General features: G+C 42.2%; 1 protein-coding gene across 6 annotated transcripts in view; it reads left to right on the top strand.

Moving 5' to 3' along the window:
• st3gal2 (ST3 beta-galactoside alpha-2,3-sialyltransferase 2) overlaps window positions 1-24,552 on the top strand; it is a 325,477-nt gene that overhangs the window by 65,163 nt on the left and 235,762 nt on the right. The window contains exon 1 of one of the 6 annotated variants that reach the window (XM_072547617.1): window positions 22,613-22,702. The exons of the other annotated variants lie outside the window; for them this stretch is intronic. The gene's annotated coding sequence lies outside the window, so the exon portion shown is untranslated. Of the gene's footprint in view, window positions 1-22,612; window positions 22,703-24,552 lie in introns of those variants that run through there. 6 annotated transcript variants of the gene reach the window in all.

Below are 24,552 nucleotides of genomic sequence, written 5' to 3'. Positions count from 1 at the left end.
ACCTCATTTTCATCTTGGGAACCCTGCAACCTACTTGACTCACATTGAGTTCAATCATTTTAGGGCCTGACCACCAACTCCCATGCCCTTATTCCAACCCCCACATTCTAGGCCTTGTTATCATATGGGTTGCTATCACAAACAATCCATTATCAGCCACTAACAATCCCCATTAGTAGCTTCTCATTATGCCAGGCTGACCTTTATTCATTCCTTTGTCTGAAAATGTGTTGCTGGAAAAGCGCAGCAGGTCAGGCAGCATCCAAGGAACAGACTGCAGCATCTGCAGTCCTCACTTTCTCCTCATTCCTTTGACTGCCCAACTATTCTTCTCTCTCTCTGGGATCCAACTCCACCTATCGTTTATGCTTTCCCCCTCCCCACACCCATTCTCTAACATCAACACCAACCCATTCCTTGCTGCAATCAGTTCTGAAGAAGGGACACTGTACCCAAAATGTTAACTCTGCTTACTTTCAACGTGTTATGCCAGAGCTGCTGAGTTTTTCGAGCAGTTGTTCCAGCATCCACACTTCTCTGGTCTTTTGCAGCAATTAATTCGTTAATTTCTTGCTTGATACCAGGCTGAGAATCCTGTTCTGAATATAGAAATGCTAGAAACTTTGAGCAGGTCTGGCTGGAGTCTATGGATAGCAAAAAAGTGTTAACTTTTCAGATGCTGCCAGACCTGCTAAGTATAACTTCATTTTCTATATTTTATTTCTGATTCCCAGCATCTACAATAGAATCATACAATGGTTACAAAACAGAAGGAGGCTATTCAGCTTGTTTTCTTAATGTGGCAACAACACTGCATGTCCTAGTACCCTGCACTTTACCTATAGCCCTGCAATTAGTTTCCCTTCAAGAGCTCATCCAAGTCCTCATGAAGAAATATCTCATTTTCAGTCTGTGCATGCTAGCTCCCAACCATTCACGACAAAGGAAAGTTTTCCTTGCCTTAACATTTGCCCTTTTAAGGACTGGGTCTGTTTCCATGCTGTATGCCTCTATAACAAATAGGATGGAAACGCTGTATGGTTAATCATGAATGATTGATTTTGGCTTCAACTCTATTTCCACTCCACTCCCATATTCCTGGATTCCTCAAAAGACCAAAGTTTGCAATCTTTTAAGTATTTTTGTTGATGGTTCACCCCCAATTCTCTAGGGTGGAGAACACTCAACAATACACAACACTTTGAATGAAGAAGTTTCTAAGACTTAAATGATTGGCCCCTTATCTTGAAACCGTATCCCTGGCCTCGGCATGGACTTGACTCCTGGCCTCGAAGAGAAGCCTGGCACAATCTGATTTGGAAGGATTGTTATTCTGAACTCTTATTGCACTATTTTTAAAATGTATAGCAAGACTTTGTTATTTCTTTTCTATGTTTATTCCTGAAGACTTTATGTTTAAGAATCTGAACCTAGATATCTTTGTATCTAAGATGAGGCCGTTAATAGCAACTTGTAAACTTTTCACTGCACTCATGTGAGTACATGTGACTATAAAGCTAATTCTTGTATTCTTGGAAATTCTTATTCTAGATTCTACAGCCAGGGAAAACGATGTCTCTGCATCTACTATGTAAAACACCTTCATAATCTTTGCATGTTTCAATAAGACCGTACATTGTTCTAAGGTCCAGAGAAGAAAGAACCAGTTCATTAAGTGCCTCATGAAAGGATAATCCTCACATCCCAAGGACCAATCTAGTGAACCTTTGCTGTACTTTACTCAATGCGCATATAGTCTTCCTTAAATATGGAAACTAAAACTGCACTCACTCTTCAAGGTGTAGTCTGCTCAATTGTAAAGAGGTTTCTTAAATCTTGTACTCTTGTCCCCTTGCCCTTTGCTTATCTGCATGCTAGTTTTTTGTGTTTCTTCCACATTTTCAAATGTTCTTGAACATCACATTTAGATGCCTTTCAAATAACAAATTTTGTTTTTCTATTCTGCGCAGAACATGATTTTGATGATGGATTTAAAGGGTAAAAAGATTCTGCTTTAAAACAAAGGAGCTATAGAAGATGATGTGATATTTGCAGTTCTAAAACATCATCAGAACACATTGTGAATTTTATATCTAAAATGTTGCCTTATTTGAGCACAGAGGGAGAATTCCAGACAAATATGTGAGACATGTTGTGGGATCAGGCAAGCTCAGCATGGGAACAACCTCCTGATTGGTTCCTGGGTAGGCCACAACAGACCTGTGTCTGGACAACCGAGCAGAAATATCTAGCCTGCAAAGAGAAAGCATCCATCTTCCCTTTTCTCGTGTGTGTGTGTGTGTGTGTGTAGTAAAAGGAATTCCTAGTAGCTAGCTATTCTCCCTCAGGTTTCCTTTGTGAGCTATTCTTTCTGTAAATCCCCTGTTGAAAGATTACCTTAAGAAACATTGAAAGGCCAAATACTCAACCAGTGTGCCCACAACCTCATGTCATCAGCAAATAGTCAGAAAGAGTCTGAAGGCATTAAAAGAAAATAATTCCTCAATGTCCATGATCCAGACTGATGCCAGAACTGTGCTTCTCTGGTGGTACTTCCTTCCCCACCGATAATATTTCTGTTATGACTTGTCTCTTTGTGTGAATATTTGTATGCACTGGACTCTTAAAAAGGGGTAGCGTTTAACCTACAGAGTTGAAAGTTGGTAATTAATTTTGAAAAGTTGTTAAAAAAGTTAACAGTTGGAAAATAGTTAGCAATAATTAATAATTTAATTGTTAATGGAAGTAATGTGATGTGCAAATTCTTTTAACCCAAATCAGTTGATTTGGATAATTTGGTTGTTTAACCAAATGACTCTCTTAACGGTGGGGTTTGATTTACAACGCACTACCCACTGTGAGTTATGATCATTCTTACAGTTAAACTAAATAGCCTGACACTTCCCACATTATGCTTCAGCTGCTATTTTGTTACCCTAACAATTGACCTGTATATATCACTTAGCAGCTTCCTCCTCCCAGCTTGCATTCCCACTTTGTATAATTAGCAATTCTAGATACATTATTCTCCCTTTGTCTCAGTCGTTAACATTGGTTTTAAATAACTGATGGCCCAGCGCTGATCTTTGTAGCACTCCACCTGTCCTGCCAGTCTGAAAATGTCTCATTTATCCATTTTGCTTTGTCTCCTATCTATCAATCAATTCTTTATCTGAGCTTATATATCATATGGAGCTCCAACCATCTTTTGAGTTGTGTTTTACCTTGTCTGTCATCTTATGAAATTCTATTTGGAAATCCATGTGTGTAATCCAAGTATATTACATCTATCTTTCAGTCCCAGTACCTCAGAACTGGTTGCAGTTGCCCAGGAATCTAAAACTCCTGCACCATCTGTCCAGCTATGCATGTATCTGTTTTATCCTCCTACTTCGATATACAGTAGTACATGCCAGGAGTAATCTGGTGATTACTACCTTTTGAGATCCTCTTTGCTGATCATTTCCCCAACTCTCTAACATCCACCTGCAAAAGTTCATGTCTCTTTCTGCCAATGGCTCATGCAAGAATATCAGGCCATGACTGGGGCATTAACAGGGTAGACAGGAAATACCTTTTCCCCTTGGTGGAAGGATCAATGACAAAGGGGCATAGATTTAAGATAAAGGGTAGAGAGGTTTAGAGGAGATGTGAGTAAGTTGGAAGCTGGAACTCACTTCTATGTGTGGATGGTAGAAGTACAAACACTCAGTATTTAAGAAGTATTCAGATGGCCATACGAGGCTATGGGCCAAGTGCTGGAAGATGGAATTAGAATAGTATGGTGGTTGTGTTTGAACAGCACAGACTTGATGGGTTGATTGGCCCTTTTTCTGTAGTGTAGACCTCTATGATCTAGGAACAGGATAAATTTGAGCTTGATCAAGCAGTTTCAAATTAATCGCATGTTTAAATTATACTGCGGTAACTTTATATGTATTGGACATCTTCATTGTCCTTTTGGGTTTTTGCAGACTTGGATGCTCCATCGTTCCCTTAATCTGTAGGAACGGTTTAACTTTCAGATGAACCTCACTAATTGTTTGTAATACACTGCTGTGTTTTGGGGTCATGTCTCATGTAAGAATGAAATGCAAATAAAAATGGAAACCAGGATGCACAAGTCTTCCAATGCTGACATCGGTGAATTTTATTCTGTTAAATGGTTAGTAGAATCATTTTGTATAAGTAGTTTTGTCTAGTGTTTGGAGAAAAGTATTGAGGAAAATATGTGAACAGTTTTGAGGTCTATCATTTTTATTTCAAAAAATCATGTAACATCCTTTTTAAGGTGTGAGACTGACAAAAACTTATTTATCTTAAATTGAGATTATTACAAGACAGATTAGGGCTCAACAACTTACAGCCATGCTGGACATTGGATGGATGTCAACTTTTTAAAGTCGGTTAAAAATTGTTTATACTTGTTATACCTAATTTCCTTCAGCCTCAATGTTAGCAGTGATGCCTTCAACTGTCTGAGTGTAGAGAATCATTAGAAAGTGCAATAGCCTTCACTGATATGGGCATTGCCATTAGGCGGCATGAAAATGAGCATGTGTAAGTTTGCAGACACTCCAGTAGGGAAGAGACAAATGAAAAGTTTTGAAAAGTGAACTAATAATTGACTTCATTTCTTATGTGACAAATATGTCCCGAGGCACGGCGGCTCAGTGGTTCGCACTGCTGCCTCACAGCGCCAGGGAATCAGGTGTAATTGCAGCCTTTGGTGACTATCCGTGTGGAGTTTGCACATCCTCCCTGTGTCTGCGTGGTTTCCTCCCACAGTCCATAGATTTGCAGGTTAGGTGAATTGGCCATGCTAAATTGCCCAAATTGTTCAGAGATGTGTAGGCCAGATGCATTAGTTGGGGAAATGTAGAGTAGAAGGGATAGGGGATGGATCTGGGTGGAATATTCTTCAGAGGGTCGATGTGGACTTGATGGGCCAAATGATCTGTTTCCACACTGTAGGGATTCCATGTGTTGAAAAATTCAGGTAAAAAAATAAGGATCTCAACTGGTGCTATTTTCCAGTCTTCCTCACCTCAAAAAAAAAATGTATCTAAGATATCCTCTGAGACAGCAGCAAACTAGCAGGACCTGAATAACAGTAGGGCAGTCGATTATTTATAAAAGCTCCCATAACCTGATGAACCACAGAAGTACACTTAACTTCCTTAAGCGACAGCTTTCAAACCCACAACCACTTCCCCCTCAAAGGTCAAGGGCAGCAGATACGTAAGAACATCACCACTTGCAAGTAATGCTCCAAGCCACATAACATCTTTGTTTGAAAATATATTGCTGTTCCTTCAGTGTCACTAGGTCAAAATCCTGGAAAACCCCTTACAAAGGAGTGTTGTAAAATTTTGGAATTATATTTTTACCGTGTTTAAAACCTTTTGAATTTATATAATATGTAAATAGTTTGGATTATTCAATTATATTTTCATTTCTTTTAGAGTGATCTTCCATTTTGTTGTGAGTTACTTTGTGTTGCCTTGAGTTGTGAGATTTCAGCAATTTGACTAAAACCAAAAGAAATGAAACTGATCTACCTGGGTTCCTGGGATCTGACATGTTTGGTAATACAGCTGGGATCATAGTCACTCCTCCATGCCCCCCATTGAAGGAGCTGGTCCACCCATTAATCTGAATGATGTGGAAGAGCTGGTGTTGGCCTGGGATGGACAAAGTTAAAAATCTCACACGCCAGTCCAACAGGTTTATTTGGAAGCACTAGCTTTTGGAGCACTGTTCCTTCATCAGGTAGCTGTAGAGCAGGATCATAAGACACAGAATTTATAGCGAAAGATTACAGTGTCATGCAACTGAAATATTGAACAAACCTAGTTTACTGTTAAGTCTTTTATCTTTTAGAATGGGTTGCAGGTTCTGGTTCATTAATATGTAAATCTCAGAACTTCTTTAAGTCACCTTCTCAAGGTTTTATTAAAAATAAGGTGACATCTCAGCTCAGACAATGCATTAAAGGTGTGAGGTTAGACTCTATCTGTATCCCAGTCTTGAGTCAGACTGGTTCTATTTCAAAAATGGAATTTATAAAATACTACATGAATTGACTGCCTACAGTTTGTGCACTTTTTGAGCAAAGTAGAATGTATCTGCAGATATAATTCTACAAATGCAAATTCACCCCATAGATTTATGTGTGTGTGTGTGCGCGCGTGTGTGCATGAGAGAGAGTGTGATAATCTGCATACTAGTGTGAGTATGTGTGAGAGAGAACCAAAACCTGGTGTTGTGTCATTAATATGAAAGCATTACTGAGTTTGTGGCCAACTTGGGCTTGAAATTATTGAAGGTCACAGTATGTTCATATCCAACCTGCCAGCTCACAGGCTACTGCCACCTAATCTCTCTGAACCTACTGATGTAAAAGCTGCAGACAGCATCAGCATATATCTCTTCCCCTCTGTGCAACCTTATCCTGTAGCTTGCTTCTTTCAATGTTGGGTGAATTAAGAAGTGTAAGCTTAACGTCAAGAAGTATGGTGGAGTCTCATTGCGTTGTAGAGAGCTTGGAGTCCATCCTTTCCAGCAAGGAAGTGGTGGCCACCTCCTATATCCATTGGAGATAGTCAGGACTGCAGATGCTGGAAGTCAGAGTCGATAAAATGTAGAGCTGGAAAACAGCAGGTCAGACAGCATCGGAGGAGCAAGAAAGTCGATGTTTCGGACCAGGACCCTCCTTCAGGATTAGGGAGGTGAAGGGAGCTCAGAGATAAATAGAGGTGGGAGTGCGGCTTGGGGGACAAATAGATGGGATGTCAATTGGTGGATGTGGGAAAGGTAGGTGGAATGGTGATAGGTGGATGTAAATAGCAGGTTATTCTGATTGGTCAGTGGGAAGGGTGGAACAGATAGGTGAGTAGGAAGGTAGATAGGTTAGGTCACATCTGGTCAAGGAGTTAGGGAGGAGAGGGAGTGCTGGACGTGGGATGAGATTGGGATGGGGAGATTTTAAAACTGGTGAACTCCATGTTGAGGCTGTAAGGTCTCCAGGCGGAATATGTGGTGTTGTTCCTTCAGTTTGGGTGTGGCCTTCTTCAGCACATTTGTGGACATCAGATGGAACAGCTTCAGTCACAACACCAGCAACATCTGAGTGTTGCATGAAAGCTCAGATTGCTGATTATACAAGGTCAGCTTACTGCCATACAAACTGAGAGTGCTGCTGTCAGGCTTGGAGATTACAGTGTGCAGAGGTGTCAAGCTACTGAGGTTGCTGACAAGTCGCTTCAGAGAAGTTAGCGTCACAGTAGCTTCACGGAGCTCGAGCTGACTGTCCCCTCCCAGGATAACCGATTGGAGCCTCCCCTCTCCCACCGTTGTCAGTTCACTTGCTGACACTTGTCAGTCAGCAGGATCACTGCTGCCTCTGTCAAGATGGTGCAGTACGAAGTAAGGCTTTCTCGGCCCAGAGCAGCTCTTCATTAGCCTCCAGGGTCATCTGCTCAGAGTTTGCAATGTTCCATTAGGTATGTTGCAGTCTTTGGAGTAGCATGTGTACGAATACAGGCAAAGGCACACACAAGGCAATCACTAAGGAAATGAAAATGGCTATTTACTATACTTGATTTGTACACACAACACAACATTTATCCCTCTGGTGTGGCATATTAATTTTGTGACAGTTTTCATTTTCATTGTGATGGCCATTAATGGCACAAAGTAGTGGTGTGGAGTGGGTGGTGAATGGAGAATTACTAGTGAACTCCAATGAATTCTTCAGGGTTCATCTGGTCAAAAAATCCTGTCTCCTCCCCAACTTCTTGACCTGACCGAAGCTGTCCATCTTCCGACTCATATCTGCTCCACTCTTCCCAATGACCAATCACAATAACTCCCTAATAGCCACATGCTACTTTTTGGTAATTATGTTTGTAATACAGTACATGTCCATGTCTACAGAAACCTCCGGTTTCTTCTTTCCCTACCTGCTCCTTAGGCTGCTCGTCATTGGTTATTGGCAAGGGCTGTTGTTTCATGATGCAACAAACTAGACGCACTATCAATCTTAATATGTATTCTGCTGAGTACTGCAGAGATCTCCCACGCTGATTCAGACAGCATAGTTTCAGCATGCTTGTGGTCTGCTCTGTCACATTTTACAATGCTGTATGCATTTCATTGTATGCCTGCTGACCTTGTGTGCATGGGTCACACACTGAATTCATCGCTGTATGTTCAGTGGCTTTGAGTGGGTTCAACTGCAAAAGCAATTCTAAAGAAGGATCACTAGACTTGAAACTTTAGCTCCAATTTCTTTCTACTGATGCTGCAAGACCTGCTAAGTTTCTCCAGTAATTTTTGTTTTTGTATTCTCTGCCTCATGCTCTTTACCCAGCAGCTACCGTTGGATATGTCTTAGAACATAGAAAAGTACAGCACAGTACAGGCCCTTTGGCCCACAATGTTGTGCCAAGATTTAATCCTAATGTAAAATATAGTAACTTAACCTACTTAACTTAACCCCTCAACTCACTGCTATCCATGTGCACGTCCAGCAGTCGCTTAAATATCCCTAATGATTCTGCTTCCACCACCACGGCTGGCAACACATTCCATGCATTCACAACTCTCTGCATACGGAACCTACCTCTGACGTTTCCTTTATCCCTTCCTCCTAATATCTTCAAACTATGACTTCTCGTACCAGTCAATCCTGTCCTGGGGAAAAGTCTCTGGCTATTGACTCTATCTATTCCTCTCATTATCTTGTATACCTCGATCAAGTCTTCTCTCTTCCTCCTTCTCTCCAGAGAGAAAAGTCTGAGCTTTTTCTACCTTTCTTCATAAGGCAAGCCCTCCAGTCCAGGCAGCATCCTGGTAAACCTTCTTTGCACCCTCTCCAAAGCCTCTGTATCTTCCCTTTCGTCGGGCGACTAGAACTGGATGCAATATTCCAAATGTGGTCTCACCAGGGACTTGTAGAGCTGCAGCAAAACCCCACGGCTCTTAAACCCGAATCCCTTGTTAATGAAAGCCAGAAAACCATATGCTTTCTTAACAACCCTATCCACTTGTGTGGCAACTTTGAGGGATCTATGCACTTGAACACCAAGATCCATCTGTTTCTCCACACTGCCAAGAATCCTGTCTTTAATCCTATATTCAGCATTTGAGTTCGACCTTCCAAATCACTTTGCATTTATCCAGGTTCAACTCTACCTACCATTTCTCAGCCCACCTCTGCATCCTGTCTATATCACGCTGTAGCCTGCAATAGCCCTCGATGCTATCAACAGCACCTCCAACCTAAGTGTCATATGCAACTTCACTACCCCACCCCTTAACCTCATCATCCAAGTTATTTATAAAAACTATAAAGAGCAGAGGCCCAAGAACAGAGCCCTGCGGGACCCCACTCAACACTGACCTCCAGGCAGAATACTTTCCATCTACAACCACTCTCTGTCTTCTGTCAGCCAGCCAGTTATGAATCCAGAGAGCCAAATCTCCCTGTATCCCATACTTCCTAACTTTATGAATGAGCCTATCTTGGGGAACCTTATCGAATGCCTTGCTGAAGTCCATACACACCGCATCTACTGCTCGATCTTCATTGTCCTGTCTTGACACGTCCTCAAAGAACTCAATAAGATTTATGAGGCATGACCTTCCCTCACAAAGCCATGCTGACTGCCTTTAATCACACAATACTTCGCCAAATAGTCATAAATCCTATTCCTCAGAATTCTTTCCAAAACTTTGCTGACCGCAAACGTGAGACTGACTGGTCTGTAATTGCCAGGGATTTCCCTATTCCCTTCTTCCAATCCTCCAGTGCGACTTCTATGGAGAGTGAGGAGGCAAATATCCTCGCCAGCAGCTTAGCAACCTCCTTTCTCACTTCCCGGAGCAGCCGAGGATAAATCTGGTCTGGCCCTGGGGACTTATCAATCTTAATGTTTTCCAAAATTTCTGGCACATCAACTTCATCAATCTTGATCTGGTCAAGCCTGTATCAAAGCTCCTCTAAGTTTTCATTTACAACAAATTCCCTTTCCTTGGTGAAGACCGAAGCAAAAAACTCATTTAGGGCTTCCCCTATCTGCTCCGACTCCACGCACAAGTTCCTTCCATGTCCCTGATCGGCCCTACCTTCTCCCTGATCATTCTCTTATTCCTCGTGTATGAGTAAATTGCCTTTGGGTTCTCCCTAATCCTTCTTGCCAAGCCTTTTTCGTGGCTCTCCTCAGTCCATTTCTGAGCTTCTTTCTAGCAAGCCTGTAATCCTCTAAAGCTGTGCTAGATCCTTGCTTCCTCCACTTTACGTAAGCTGCCTTCTTCCTTTTGACGAGAAGTTCCTCTGTTCTCGTCATCCAAGGTTCCTTAATCTTACCCCTTCTTACCTGTCTGAGGAACAAATTTGTGCATCACTCGCAACAACTGCTCCTTAAATAGTCTCCACATGTCTGCTGTGCCCTTTCTGTGGAACAATTGCTCCCAGTCTGTACTTCCCAACTCCTGTCTGATAGCGTCATCATTTCCTTTTCCCCAATTAAATATCTTACCTCGGTAACTGTTCCTTTCACTCTCCAGGGCTATGCTAAATGTGAGGCAGTTATGATCACTTTCACCAATGTGCTCTCCCACCGCGAGATCTGACACCTGTCGTGGCTCGTTGCCGAGCACCAAATCTAAAATGGACTCTCCCCTCGTCGGTCTGTCTACATACTGAGTAAGGAAACCCTCCTGAACACACCTGACAAAAACGGCTCCATCCAAACCATCTGCACTAAGGAGGTTCCAGTCGATATTGAGAAAGTTGAAGTTACCCATAACAACAATGCAAATGCTATTTTTGCATTTTTCCAGAATCTGCCCGCCTATGAGATCTTCAATCTCTCTATTGCTATTAGGGGGTCTGTAGAGAACCCCCAGTGCGGTGGCTGATCCCTTGCTGTTCATAACTTCCGCCCATACCGACTCAGTAGATAAACCTTCCTCAACAATCTTCGTTTCTGTCGCTGTGATGCACTCTCTGATTAGCAATGCTACACCCCCTCCTCTGTTTCCACCCTCCCTGTTCTTTTTAAACGTTCTAAACCCTGGAACATCAAGCAACCATTCCTGTCCCTATGAAATCCACGTCTCCGTGTGGCCATAACATTGTATCCCCAAGTACTGATCCATGTTCTAAGTTCGGCACTCATATTTCGGGCACTCCTTGCATTAAAGCAGACACACTTTAACCGATCCCTTTGTTTCATTGTGAGAGAAACCTTCCTGATAGATTCAATATATCCTGTCACTGTCCCGTCTGCAACTGGCCCCCTCTCAGACATGTGGCTCTGATTCCCACACACACACACCCGCCCCCTCCCCCGGCTAAACTAATTTAAGCCCTCCCAAATTGCATGAGCAAATCTCCCCACCCAGGACATTTGTGCCCCTCCAGTTCAAGTGCAACCTGTCCTTCATGTACAGGTCCCACCTCCCCCAGAAGGCATCCCAATGGTCTCAGTATCTGAAGCCCTCCCTCCTGCACCAGCCTCACATCCACGTGTTAAGCTGCGTTCGCTGACTGTTCCTCATCACACGATCTCGTGGCACCCGTAGCAAACTTGAGATCACTACTCTACTCGTCCTGCTTTTCAGCTTCCAACCTAACTCTCTGTAGTCACTTTTCAGATCCTCAATCCTTTCCTGGCTATATCATTGGTGCCAATATGTACCACGATTTCTGGCTGCTCACCCTCCCCCTTCAGAATCCTGTAAACCCGATTAGCGACATCCCGGACCCTGGCACCGGGGAGGCAACATACCTTCCAGGAGTCCCGTTCCTGACCACAAAATCTCCTGTCAATCTGTCTAACTATTGAGTCCCCTACCACTTGTGCTTTTCTATTCTCCCCCCTTCCCTTCTGAGCCTCAGTGCCACTGACCTGACAACTATGGCTTCCCCCAGTAGGCCGTCCCCACCAGCAGTATCCAAAATGGTATACTTACTGCTGAGGGGAACGGTTCCCTTTCCTCCCCGACTGTAACCCAGCCATCCTGATCCTGTGTCTGAGGAGTGACCACTTCCCTGTACGTCCTCTCAATTTCTCCCTCAGCCTCCCGGATGATCCGTAGTTCATCCAGCTCCAGCTCCAGTTCCCTAACTCTGTTTTCGAGGAGCTGGAGTTGGGTGTACTTCCTGCAGGTGTAGTCGGCAGAGACATGTGAAGTGTCTCTCACTTGCCACTTTCTGCAGGAGGAACATGCAACTGCCCTGACATCCATACCCTACTACGGCACAGGACTTAACAAAGGAAGAGAAGAAAAGTTTTAAAAAATGAGGAAACCTGAAAACTTACCGACTTTACAGACTCTTAGTAAGGTGAGAGGAAGTGGGTGGGAGGGAGGCCCTATGGTGTAGGGTCTCAGGTTTAGATCTCACCCACTTAAAACCTTCCCAGCAGTCCTTCGCTCCTCGCTCGCACCTTTTGGCAAATGGAGGTCCCGATGCCTGAAGTAAGTCTTTTAAACTGTTAGATTCACTCCTCCCTCGCACCTCTTGGCAAATCTTGATAGTTCAAATACAGCAATTATACTGTACTGCCTATTATGATCCCAATCTGTCTTGGAACTAGACATTTTGTTTTTAAAGTCGATAAAATTTGAGATCCGAGACACTTACTAAGAATAAAGGACAGATTCCATAGTTTTAGAGAATTATTGAGTTCCCACAGTGTTGAAGCAGGCCATTTGGCTTATTGAGTCCACACTGACCCTCCAAGTAGCATCCTAACCAGACCCACCCAATCCTGTTGTCCTGCATTTCCCATGGCCAGTCCACCTAACCTGCACATCTTTGGACTGTGGGAGGAATCTGTAATACCCAGAGAAAATCCATGCAGACAGTCGCCTGAGGCTGGAATTGGACTCTGGTCCCTGGTACTGTGAGGAGGTATTGCTAACCACTGAGCAGCCTGCTACCGTTTGGTAATGGTATTTGTAATACCGTATGTGTACAGCTTGTTTCTAAACACCAGAATTAATATGGTTAATATGGATGATAGACTATAATCTCACACATCAATTAGCAAATGTCACCAAAACGGATCCCATACATTCCTCCAATTCAGTTCAATTTCTTAGCAATTTCCCCAAGCGTAAAGAAAACGATGGGTCATTAAATCTCATTAACGTGTACAACACATCACAATTGGCTATCTGGCCTTAATTCCCTCTCAAGGACTGATCTGTCATTGCCTGTGTCAATAACTGGATTTGTGGTGCTGGAAAAGCACAGCAGTTCAGGCAGCATCCGAGGAGCAGTAAAATCGACGTTTCGGGCAAAAGCCCTTTATCAGGAATACTTTTTACTGCTCCTCAGATGCTGTCTGAACTGCTGTGCTTTTTCAGCACCACTAATCCAGAATCTGGTTTTCAGTATCTGCAGTCACTGTTTTTACCTGAGTCAACAACTGCTCCTGTTTTGGTTAATCACCCCTCTTTCCCTGGTAAATTCTGAAACTGCACAATATACTCATTCACAAGGATAACTCCAGCTCTTCTTCAATTGAGTTGAATTTATTGTCACGTGTACTGAGGCACGTTAAAAAGCTTTGCCTTGCGAGCAATACAAGTAGATCACAAAAGCACAGCCAACTGGAACACTCCTGACATGGAGCCTGTCTCTATCTTACATCCGTACTCACTGACTTTGCCAATAAATGACTCTTTCTCCAACTCTCTGCATTGCTTCACTTCAACCTCCATCACCCTTGAACCATTCTGGGTGACCTAGTGAAAACTTGACAATAAGCCCTACTCCTAATACGGGGCAGAATTGGATGCGTAACCATCTGGCATCTCTTGGGACTGAGTATGCTCTGAATGTTACAATTCACAGATTGCTGGCTTCTGAACACAAACAAAGCTTGCAAAAGATAAGATTCAAGGCGCATGGATAGGATGAATAGCCAAGGTCTTTTTCCTAGGAGAGGAGAGTCCGAAACTAGAGGACATAGGTTTAAAGTGAGAGGGGAAAGATTTAAAAGGGACTTGAGGGGCAGCTGTTTCACATAGAGGGTGTTGCATTTATGGATTGAGCTGCCAGAGGAAGTGTGGAGGCTGGTACAATTACAGCATTTAACAGGCATGTGGATGGATAGGGGTATAAGCCAAATGCTGGAAAATGGGACTAGATTAATTTAGGATATCTGGTTGACAGGGACAAGTTGGGTTTGACCCCTATCTTGGGTGAAGTTTGCATGCTATTCCTGTGTCTGTGTGGGTTTCGGCCGACTGCTCTGGTTTCCTCCCACAGCCCAAAGCATCAGTAAAAATCACCATTCTTTTGGTCACATAGGCATTCAAGCTTAAATGTACATTTATCCAGACCTAACTTTCTTAGTGTTTTACATGCCTGCAAAACATTATTTCCTTTAGGATAGTTCATCATCATAAGTATATACAAAACATCAAATATAGTTTATTGGCAACCGCCATTACTTTTAAATTGTGAGAACTTATGTTTTTAATTCTGTTATTAGACTGTCCTGTAGCTTTTATTTCATTACCCAGTGTACTCAAGTTCTGACTCTGATTGCATTATTCAGTCTGCTGTGACTACTATTCTAACATGTCTACCGAAGGCACTTGCTCCAATATTTAGTAGCTTTCTAAAGCCATGATCAATGTTAGTACTTGCCCTATGCCTTTTTCATCCCATTCTGCCACCCCATGGATCTCATGCATGACCACCATCTTGAACACTCACCCAATATTTAAACTTCAGGGTTTGTGTAAAGATTTGTAGTTCGGGCACTGGTTTTGGGTATGTTTGCCAAGCTGGGAAGTTGATTTGCAGAACGTTTCGTCCCCTGACTAGGTGGCATCTTCCATGTTTTGGAGCCTCCTGTGAGTTGCACTGTGTCTTCTGGGATTTATTTGGTTTTGTTTATGCTGCTTCCGGTTGCTGGTTCCAGTTGTTTGTTGTGGTGGCCATTATATTGAACCTAGATCTATGTGTTTGTTGATGGAGTCCTTGGATGAGAGCCATGCTTCTAGAAATTCTGTGGCTGTCCTCTATTTGGCTTGTCCTATGATCATTGTGTTGTCCCAGTTGAATTTAAGGTCCTTGTCATCTGTGTGTATGGCTACTAAGGACAGCTGGTCGTGGTGATTAGTGGCTAGTTAGTGTTTGTGGATGCGGATTGCTAGTTGTCTTCTAGTTTGTCCAATATAGTGTTTCATGCAGTCTTTGCGTGGAATCTCATAAATTGCGGTTGTCTTGCACATGATGGGTATAGGGTCATTTGTTCTGGTGAGATTTCTGAGTGTCGTTGACAGTTTCCCAGTGGTTGGAGAAGTCTGGCTATCAGTTCTGAGACTTTTTTATGTAAAGTAGTGTGGCTAGCGTGTAAGGTTATGGCATGTCCTTGTCTCTTTTTTTATATATGTTAGGCATCTGCGGATGAAGTTGCCGGGATATCCATTCTTGGCGAATACTCCTGTAAAGGTGTTCTTCTTCTTCCCTTGGCAGGTCAGGAGTGCTATCGGGTTATATAGCCCTTTTGAACAGGGTCCTAATGCAGCTTCTCTTGTGTGTGTTTGGGTGGTTACTGTTATAGTTCAGGATCTGGTCCATGGTGTGGTTTTCCTGTACACTCTTTTGTGCATTCACCATTCAGTGTTCTTTCTACCATCACATCCAGGAATTAGAGTTGATTATTGGTTTCCTCCTCTCTCGTCAATCTGATCCCTGTGAACATGGTTTGATAATGTGTCTTCTCTTAATAATTACAGAAGTGTCATTCACATATCTGATCCAGACTTTGGGTCAGATTTGTGGGAGGGCTGTTTGTTCCAGTCTTTGCCTCTCTGCTCCTGCAATGAGTCTGGAGATGGGTGAGCCCATAGGTGTCCCATTGATCTGTTCTTATATTTGGTTGCTGAATGTGAACTGTGTCGTCAGGCACAGATCTGGTAGTTTGAGGATGCAGTCCTTGTTGACAGGTTCCCCATTGTGTTGTCTATTCTGCTTGTCCAGGAGATTGGTTGTTATCTCTCTGGCTAGAGTTTTGTCAATTGAAGTGAACAGTGCCGTTACATCCTTGTCTCTGTTTACGTTCTTGATGTTGTCTAGGAATTCCTGGGATGATTGTGTGGAATCAAGTTGATAAGGACACATTTGACTGGGACAACACAACAATTACAGAGGAACCTCAATTATTCCACATTCGATTAATGCTTGGCTAACAGTGTTATCCTGATGAAGGGCTTTTGCCCGAAACATCGATTTTCCTGCTTCTCGGATGCTGCCTGACCTGCTGTGCTTTTCCACCACCACTCTAATCCTGACTCTAAGCTCCAACATCTGCAGTACCCACTTTCACCTAACAATGTTTTCTGGCATTTAATTAACTGAATGAAATACTGCCTGCCCGTGTCCTTAGGATAATCGAAGTTCCTCCATATAGGACAAGCCAAATGGAGGACAGTCAGAGAATTTCTAGAAGCATGGCACTCATCCATGGACTCCATCAACAAGCACATAGACCTAGACCCAGCCACTACAGCAGACAACGGAAACAGCAAGAATGGGATCCAAAGTGCTGAAGATGGGGAGACAAACTCTGCAAATCAACTTCATACCTTGACAGACATACCCAGAACTATGACAATATTTAAACTTCTCTCTCTCTCTCTCTCTCTCTCTCTCTCTCTCTCTCTCTCTCTCTCTCTCTCTCTCTCTCTCCTGGGTCCCTCCATTCACTGGACCCCTCTGCAGCAAAAGTGTCTGGAGATAGAATCATTCTGTCACTTGTGTCATGATGACTCCTCTTATGACTATCCATCCCTGGGTCTGCTGCATTGTGTTTCTCTGGATCTTCACCACAAAACACACATGCATTTTTGTTTTGAGTAGCTGCTCAAAATTCAACATTTTGGCATGAATTCTGGTTTGTTGTGAGGAATGAACTCAGAATTGTTTGATTGGCATGTTCAATAACTACTGTCGAACCATTGCAATGTATCATCATACTAGAACCTTTCCATTCCTGTGGTACATCTCCTGAAATGTGTTGTACCATCCTTAAGACTATAACTTATAAAATTTCTCTTTCATATGCTGTTAAACAATGCCACAGTGTCCTCTGAATGTTCTTTGCCTTGATCAATTCACATTTCCCTGCTGATAAAACATTGAAGCATGCAACCAAATGTAACCGATTGTAGTACCTTCAAGGATGACTATCACAGAAATACAGAAGGCAATTTGGAATTTGTCCAGAGGATAATTGATAGGGATTGTCAGTTTAACCAACTGAATAGAATGTTCTACGTAAACAGCCAATTGCTAATGTGGCTCTCAATTTTCAATCTGGTTTATCGTCTAATATTTTATCCAATTAATTGATCACCATATGACTCCTTTTGTGGAGTTCATTTCTGAAGGAACTTTCTGCTGTAGTATTTATGGTTGTGATGTTCATGTTTTCACATATGCCTCTAAATTGTCACTGTCAAATTTTCCTCTAATGGCGATAGTAACCTTTTTGTCCTTTATAATGTATCACTGCAGAAAGACTAAATCTGGTTGCTGAGTCCATATCATGTAGAATGAAGATATTTCTAAATCCATACCTCTGGATTAAAGGGAGCAACCTTGTTGAAATCACATACCAATGAATAGCTTACAATCGAATGTGACAGCATCCTCTTCAGTATTTATTTCATACCTCTGGCTAATCTTTTCTCATAGCCTTACATCACCATATCTGCATCTTTGAGCTGAATTTCCTCCTCCGTGAAGGAGGATGATTACATTTTCTAAGTAACTCGAAAACAATTTATATCCTTCTGATTTGTATTAACTGATGCCATAAATACTTCTCTAACAGTCCGATGAGAAGCATCAGGTTTTATTGACAGAATACTGGAAAGTCATGATGGCATAAATTGCAGGTTAACTGTCCTCACAGAAATAAATACTTTTTCATGTTCTATGTGGTGTCATTTCTGCTTTGTTTCATAGAAGATTTACTCAGTGGCATAGGTGTCTCACTAAGAGTACATCAGTACTTATAAAATGCTCTACTCCAACTATTTCACATAGAATTATATCTCTAATTAGTGAACTCATCATTACAAAATCTAAAACAAGTAGTAACACTTTTTATAGTCCTTCATTTGCATAGGCCTGTTGTATTTTGGTTAAAATGGTAGCTTCAGTTAAATTCACAATCTGTCCACATACTCTTCAAATACAATAAATAGTTACTTCTGCACTGTTAAAGGAGTCTGTAACTAACACTCTTCACAGAAGTAGAGCTCTTTGTGACTAGTACCACTTTTCTGGATAAATCAATATCTTCCTGTTCCTCCAAATCTTCTACATCATGTGTCATTTCAAGGCCTAATGGTAGAGGACAGGTCACTGCATATTGATAGTTGAAGTTCTGCCTGAAATACCTATTAACTCTTTCTTTGACATTTATCAGATTGATTTGGATATTTTTGCTGATCCGGTTCTGTCTTCTACTGTCATAGCCAGGTCTCCTGAGGGTATTTCTATCCTCATTTTGCTAATCTTTAAATTCTTCCATTGTATTGTATTGTATTATATTTCCAGATTCTTTTTCAATCTGGAAATTGTTGAACTTTTTATTCTTTGGGGCACAGTAAAGTATCGTTTGTTCTCTGTAGGCTGAAGGAAGTGATTGTTCTCCCTAGAATATTTTTGCATCAGCAGACATTTAATTATAGCATCTCTTCAAAGAACCAAACACCAGATAGAGCCACTTGCACAGCCAATGAAGTACTATTGCACAGCACAGTAATTTAAATGCTAGGACTGAATCAGTAAGCCCCAAATTAGACCGCAAGCCCCAAATTAGACCATAAAGCCATAAGACGTAGAAGCGGAAATTAGGTCATTCAACTCAACAAGTCTGCTCCGCCATTCAACCGTGGCTGAAAAGTTTCTCAACCCCATTCTCCCACTTTCTCCCCAGATCCTTTGATCCCCTTAATACTCAAGAATCTATGTATCTCTGTCTTAGATATACTCACTGACCTAGTCTTCACTGCCTTCTGTGGCAGTGAATTCCATAGATTCGCCACTGTCTAGCTGAAGAAGTTTCACCTTATCTCCATTCTAAAAGGTCTTCCCCTTACTCTAAAGCTGTGCCCTCGAATCCTAGTCTCTCTCACCAATGGAAACATCTTCTCAACATCCATTCTGTCCAGGCCATTCAGTATTCTGTATGTTTCAATTAGATTCCCTGTTTCCCCCCACCCCCCCAACCCCATCCTTGTAGACCCCATCAGGTATTGACTGAGAGTTCTCAAAGGTTCCTCATATGTTAAACTTTTCATGCCTTGGACCATTCTCATGAACCTCCTCTGAACATGCTGCACAGCCAGTACATCCTTCCTGACATTTGGGGCCCAAAACTGCGCACAGTACTCCAAATGTGGTCTGACCAGAGCCTTCTAGAACCTTAGAAGTACACCCCTGCATTTGTATTCAAGTCCTCTTGAAATAAATGCCATTATTGCATTTGCCTTCCTAACTACTGACTGAACCTGCAAGTTCACCTTGAGAGACTCCGAGACTGCAACCCTATGTCTCTTTGCACTTTAGACTTCTGAGTTTTCTCCCTGTTTAGAAAATAGTCCATGCTTCTATTCTTCCCACCAAAGTGCATGACCTCACACTTCCCCATGTTATATTCCATCTACCACTTCTTTGTCTACTCTCCTAACCTATCCAGACCCTTTTGCAGCCTCCCCACCTCCTCCGTACTACCTGTTCCTGTATTGTTAATGCCCTCAGTTCCTCAATCTAGATCGTTAATGTATAGAGTGAAAAGTGTGGTCCCAATACTGACCTGGTTGAATTTGATCAATTCCTTATCTGTTAATGACCATTATATATTCTACCAATGGAGGTCATTTGTTTTCTGAAATGTATTGAATTCTTACCATGCCTTATTTGTATTTAATATATTATCTTTTTGTAGATCTCATCCCAAGAACTCTAACAGAAAAGAAACCTTATATTTTGTAGGGCCACAGATGTCTCAAAGTGTAGCCAATAAAGAATTTTTGAAGTGTGTTTGCTGTTTTAATGTTGAGAATGCAGAATGTTCTTAGATGAAAATCCATCTGCCAAGTTTTTGCAGAGATCCTCAACCTATCTCTTTGCAGATCTCATATGCTGTCTTCACAACATGCAATTTGCCTATAACTACAAAAAATTGTTTTTGTCGGATTCAAGATCATTGTTTCCAGTTTAACATGCAGGGATTGTGATTGTGGTCAGACTATGAAGTACTTGTGAGGGTATGACTGTGATGGACTTCCGGGAATTGTCACTGTACTCGGACCGTGATGAAGCTGCGGGGATTGTGACTGTGCTCGGACTGTGATGGACCTGTGAGGAATGTGACTGTGCTCTGACTGTGGTATACCTGCAGGGATTGTCACTGTGCTCAGACTGTGGTATTCCTGTGGGGATTGTGAATGTGCTGGGATTGTGATTATTTCTATTTTCTGTCAAGAACCTTGATGAAATACGCGACACACAGTTTTATTTCAAATTGCGGATTCCACTGTAATGCAGCTCAAACAGTAAATGAATGGAACTATTTATTCAGTGAGGTGCTAAATGAGACTGGATGGTGATCTGTAAAAGGCAACTGAATCTCCCAGCTCATCTGAGAAGGATAACACCATAATCAAAACCCCGAGCCTTTCAGCTACTGATGGCACATCTTGCACTATTACAATAGTAGAGGCCTTGGATGGGAGATTGAAGGCAGTTCTGTACAAACCTCACCAGTTAACTATACTCAGTGCTGATTATTTAACAAAATCAACCATGATTTCAGCCTACCTCTTTCTGCAGTGATGGGAAACCATTGCTCTGGACGTGTAGAGATTTCTTCAGGGAGTTTCCAGTCATAATCCTGCACACAACTGGCTGTAGAAGAATGGTTGCTGTCCACTAATTGGGGTAGACGTGTATGTCTAAGAGGGAACATGTTTCCACTTAGAGCAGCAGAGAGATCTTCTTCGGTCCAGTACTGCTCTCCCCAGTCCAGGGAAGGGGAAGGAAAGAGAAACCAGCCTGCCTTTTCAGCTTACCATATCAGGCTGGTCACCAATCATTTCAGCTGAAACTTGAAGATAATTCAAACTCAAAGGGCATCTAACTGCAGGATGATACTTGGCTAATAGAATAAAAGAATGTTTCCAGACCATAATACAAGGTGAGATGTTAGAACAGCTTTCATAGCCAAAATGCTTGGAGAAACTGTACTGACTTAGCTCTTCTAAGTGAAACCAGGTTTTATGAGTAATCCATCTTGAGGGAAGTAGGCACAGGCTATGTATTTTACTGGATTGCTAAGTCTGAGGATCAGCTTAAACAGTGAGACATGTGCTTTGCCATTGAGTCTAAATCGTCACTTAAACTCAGCCTACGTTCCAACGATGTCAAGGGCCAACTTACAGTATTTCAAAAAAGGTTTGCTAGAATCCAGTGTCTTTTGAAAGCATATTCCAGCAAGAAAGAGAAGAGATAGAGTCTGAAAATAATTTTAAGATCCAAGTGTCCCCTGAGCATATGGAATTGAAAGAAATTGGAATTATTTGGAGAAATTAATGAAAATTTGCTGGTGATCTTTGCCGTTGAGTGTTAAAAGAGATGACAGCTGAAGCTGTGATACATTGATTATCATTTCAAACAGTGTCTGCAGATTGGAAGGTTGCACATGTTCTGAGGAAGGGTCACACGACCCAAAACATTAACTCTGATTTCTCTCCACAGATGATGCCAGACCTGCTTTTCTGTTTTTGTTGCAAATATCAACCCACTTTTAAGAAAGAATGGAAAGAGAAAACAGAACTGTTAGTCTGACATCAGTAGAAGGGAAAATATTATAATCCATTATAAAGGATGTGATTACTGAATATTTAGAGAGCTATTGTCTGATTGAATTATACAGTGTAACAGTAAACAGGAGTTAGAAAGATTTTTATTAGGAGCAGGCAATTTAGGTTCATTCTATTAATAAATTAGATTACAGTTGGTTCATACCTCTTACCTGTGGGTTGCACTTTGCTCCTGTCTAATAACAGGATATAGTAATTGCAAAAGCTGCACGGTTTTTTTATATAAGCAAACTGTTTGCACATAAAGCCTAAGTTTCATGTCCAATTTGCATTTTGCTCTGTTCACTTTGTAACCTGTGTCCCTTGCTTAATTATATGACTGAGTTGCAAGAGGTAGTGTGGTTTTGGAGGTGATGCAGAGAATGTAGGTTGCAAACCTGATCACTGGTTTGCAATATCAAGTTCATCTTACTGATAATAAAGTGTGTGGTTCACAAGAAAGGACTGCATTGAGGTATATAAAAACATAAGAAGGAGGAGCAGCAGTAAGCACTTCAACCCCTCAAGCCTGCTGCGTCAATTTACACGATCATTAGATTATAATAGCTGACTCCAACCAGCCAGTGCTGTTGTGGTGAGATCGAGCCAATTGCAGTGCTCCTGAGAACGGGGAGGGAGAAAGTTTAACAGTTTCACTGCTTCTGACTGAAGACCAACAAGTTCGACTGGAAAATGGGTGTTGGGTGACAGCAACTTGGCTGCTGCCTGCTGCAGTGAGGTAGTTTGCCAGTCCTCATTGCCAGGGATATATGACGACTGACTATTCGGTGAGGTAAGGAAATCAGAATACTAATGGAATATAAGCCAGTCGTGGACGGATGCAGAGAAAGTCTAAATTTTGCATAATCTAATACGAAAACAGTAAAGGAAATACATGATGATTAAATACCGCTATCATCCAGAGAAATACTTAGGATTCTGATTGATTGTGTAAGAGCCTCCTCAGTGTGGGAACAGGCCCTTCGGCCCGACAAGTCCACACCGATCCTTTTAAAGAGTATTCCACCCACATCCATTCCCCATTACTCTGCATTTACCCCTAACTTATACATCTCTAAACACTATGGGCAATTTAGCAGGGCTAGTTCACTTAACCTGCTCATCTTTGGATTATGGGAGAAAACCGGAGCATCTGGAGGAAAGCCACGCAGACATGGGGAGAATGTGCAACTCCACATAGACAATCACCCGAGGCTGGAATCAAACCCAGGTCCCTGGCGCTGTGAGGCCGCAGTGTTAATCACTGAGTTAACCTGCTGTCCAATTATGGCTGATCTCATCTCAACTCCACTTTCCTGCTCACTGTTCATTGCCCTTTAACCTTAGAATCCCTACAGTGTGAAAGGAGGCCATTCAGCCCCTTCTAAAGAGCGTCCCACCTAGACCCACCCCCTTCCTTATCCCTGTAGCCTTGCGTTTCCCATGGCTAATCCACCTAGCTTGCACATCTTTGGGTTGTGGAAGGAAAATGGAGAATCCAGACACCCAGAATGTGCAAACTCCACGCAGAAAGTCACCTGAGGAATCAAACCCTGGCACTGTGAAGTCATATAGCTAGCCACTGAGCCACCGTGCCACCTGGCAATAATTTACATTATCTGTCTGTCTCCTGAAATTTACTCAGTATCGTGGCACCTACCATGTTCTAGGGTAATGAATTCCAGATTCACTAACCTTTGAGAGAAGTAATTTCTCTTCATCCCTGTTTTAAGTTTGATGTGGAGGTGCCAGTATTGGACTCAGGTGGACAAGGCCAGAAGTCACACGACACTAGATTACAGACCAACAAGTTGAGTTGAATTCAGAAAGTTTTGAAGCGCTGCTTCTTCATCAGGTGACTTCGTTCCAAAAACTTGTGATTTCAAATAAACCTGTTGGACTATAACCTGGTGTCATGTGCCTTCTGACCCTGCTTTAAGCTTGAGCTGAAAATGTGTTGCTGGAAAAGCGCAGCAGGTCAGGCAGCATCCAAGGAGCAGGAGAATCGACGTTTCGGGCATGAGCCCTTCTTCAGGAAGCTCATGCCCGAAACGTCGATTCTCCTGCTCCTTGGATGCTGCCTGACCTGCTGTCCTTTTCCAGCAACACATTTTCAGCTCTGATCTCCAGCATCTGCAGTCCTCACTTTCTCCTGCTTTAAGCTTGTCATACACAGAAAATTTTATTTTCAAATACTTAGGCTCAAGGTATTCAGACCAATAGCAGTATTTGCATTGTTGAACTGGCAGCATGTACCCGGGACCCAAACTGGAAGCCTTCAGGTTTTATGGCTTAATGTACCACCATACATGTTGACTGAATAGTCCACCAAGAACACTCATTCTAGATTGCCCTTTATGCGAAAACATCCTTTCTACATTGACTCTGTTAATCCCTTTTTGACGTCATATATACCTCTATTAGTTCTGCATATGATTCTAAGTGAAATACAGATGAGAAATCTGGAGCACTGTGGCTAATTTAAAATAAGCATTACGAGACTGATTACATTTTTGAACCATCCCCGAATGCCCATTCTTCAATATCAAGTTCACATGATAAGTCTTGGTGGAAGGACAAAGGCAAATGATGCAATGAGAACCTCACCTGCAAATTCTCCATCAAACTGTACTCCATCCTGAC

Source organism: Chiloscyllium punctatum, chromosome 26 (genome assembly GCF_047496795.1).
Source record: "Chiloscyllium punctatum isolate Juve2018m chromosome 26, sChiPun1.3, whole genome shotgun sequence".
Lineage (NCBI taxonomy): Eukaryota > Metazoa > Chordata > Chondrichthyes > Orectolobiformes > Hemiscylliidae > Chiloscyllium > Chiloscyllium punctatum.
The sequence above is the reverse complement of the archived record's forward strand: the minus strand, read 5'-3'. Positions and strand labels throughout refer to the sequence as shown.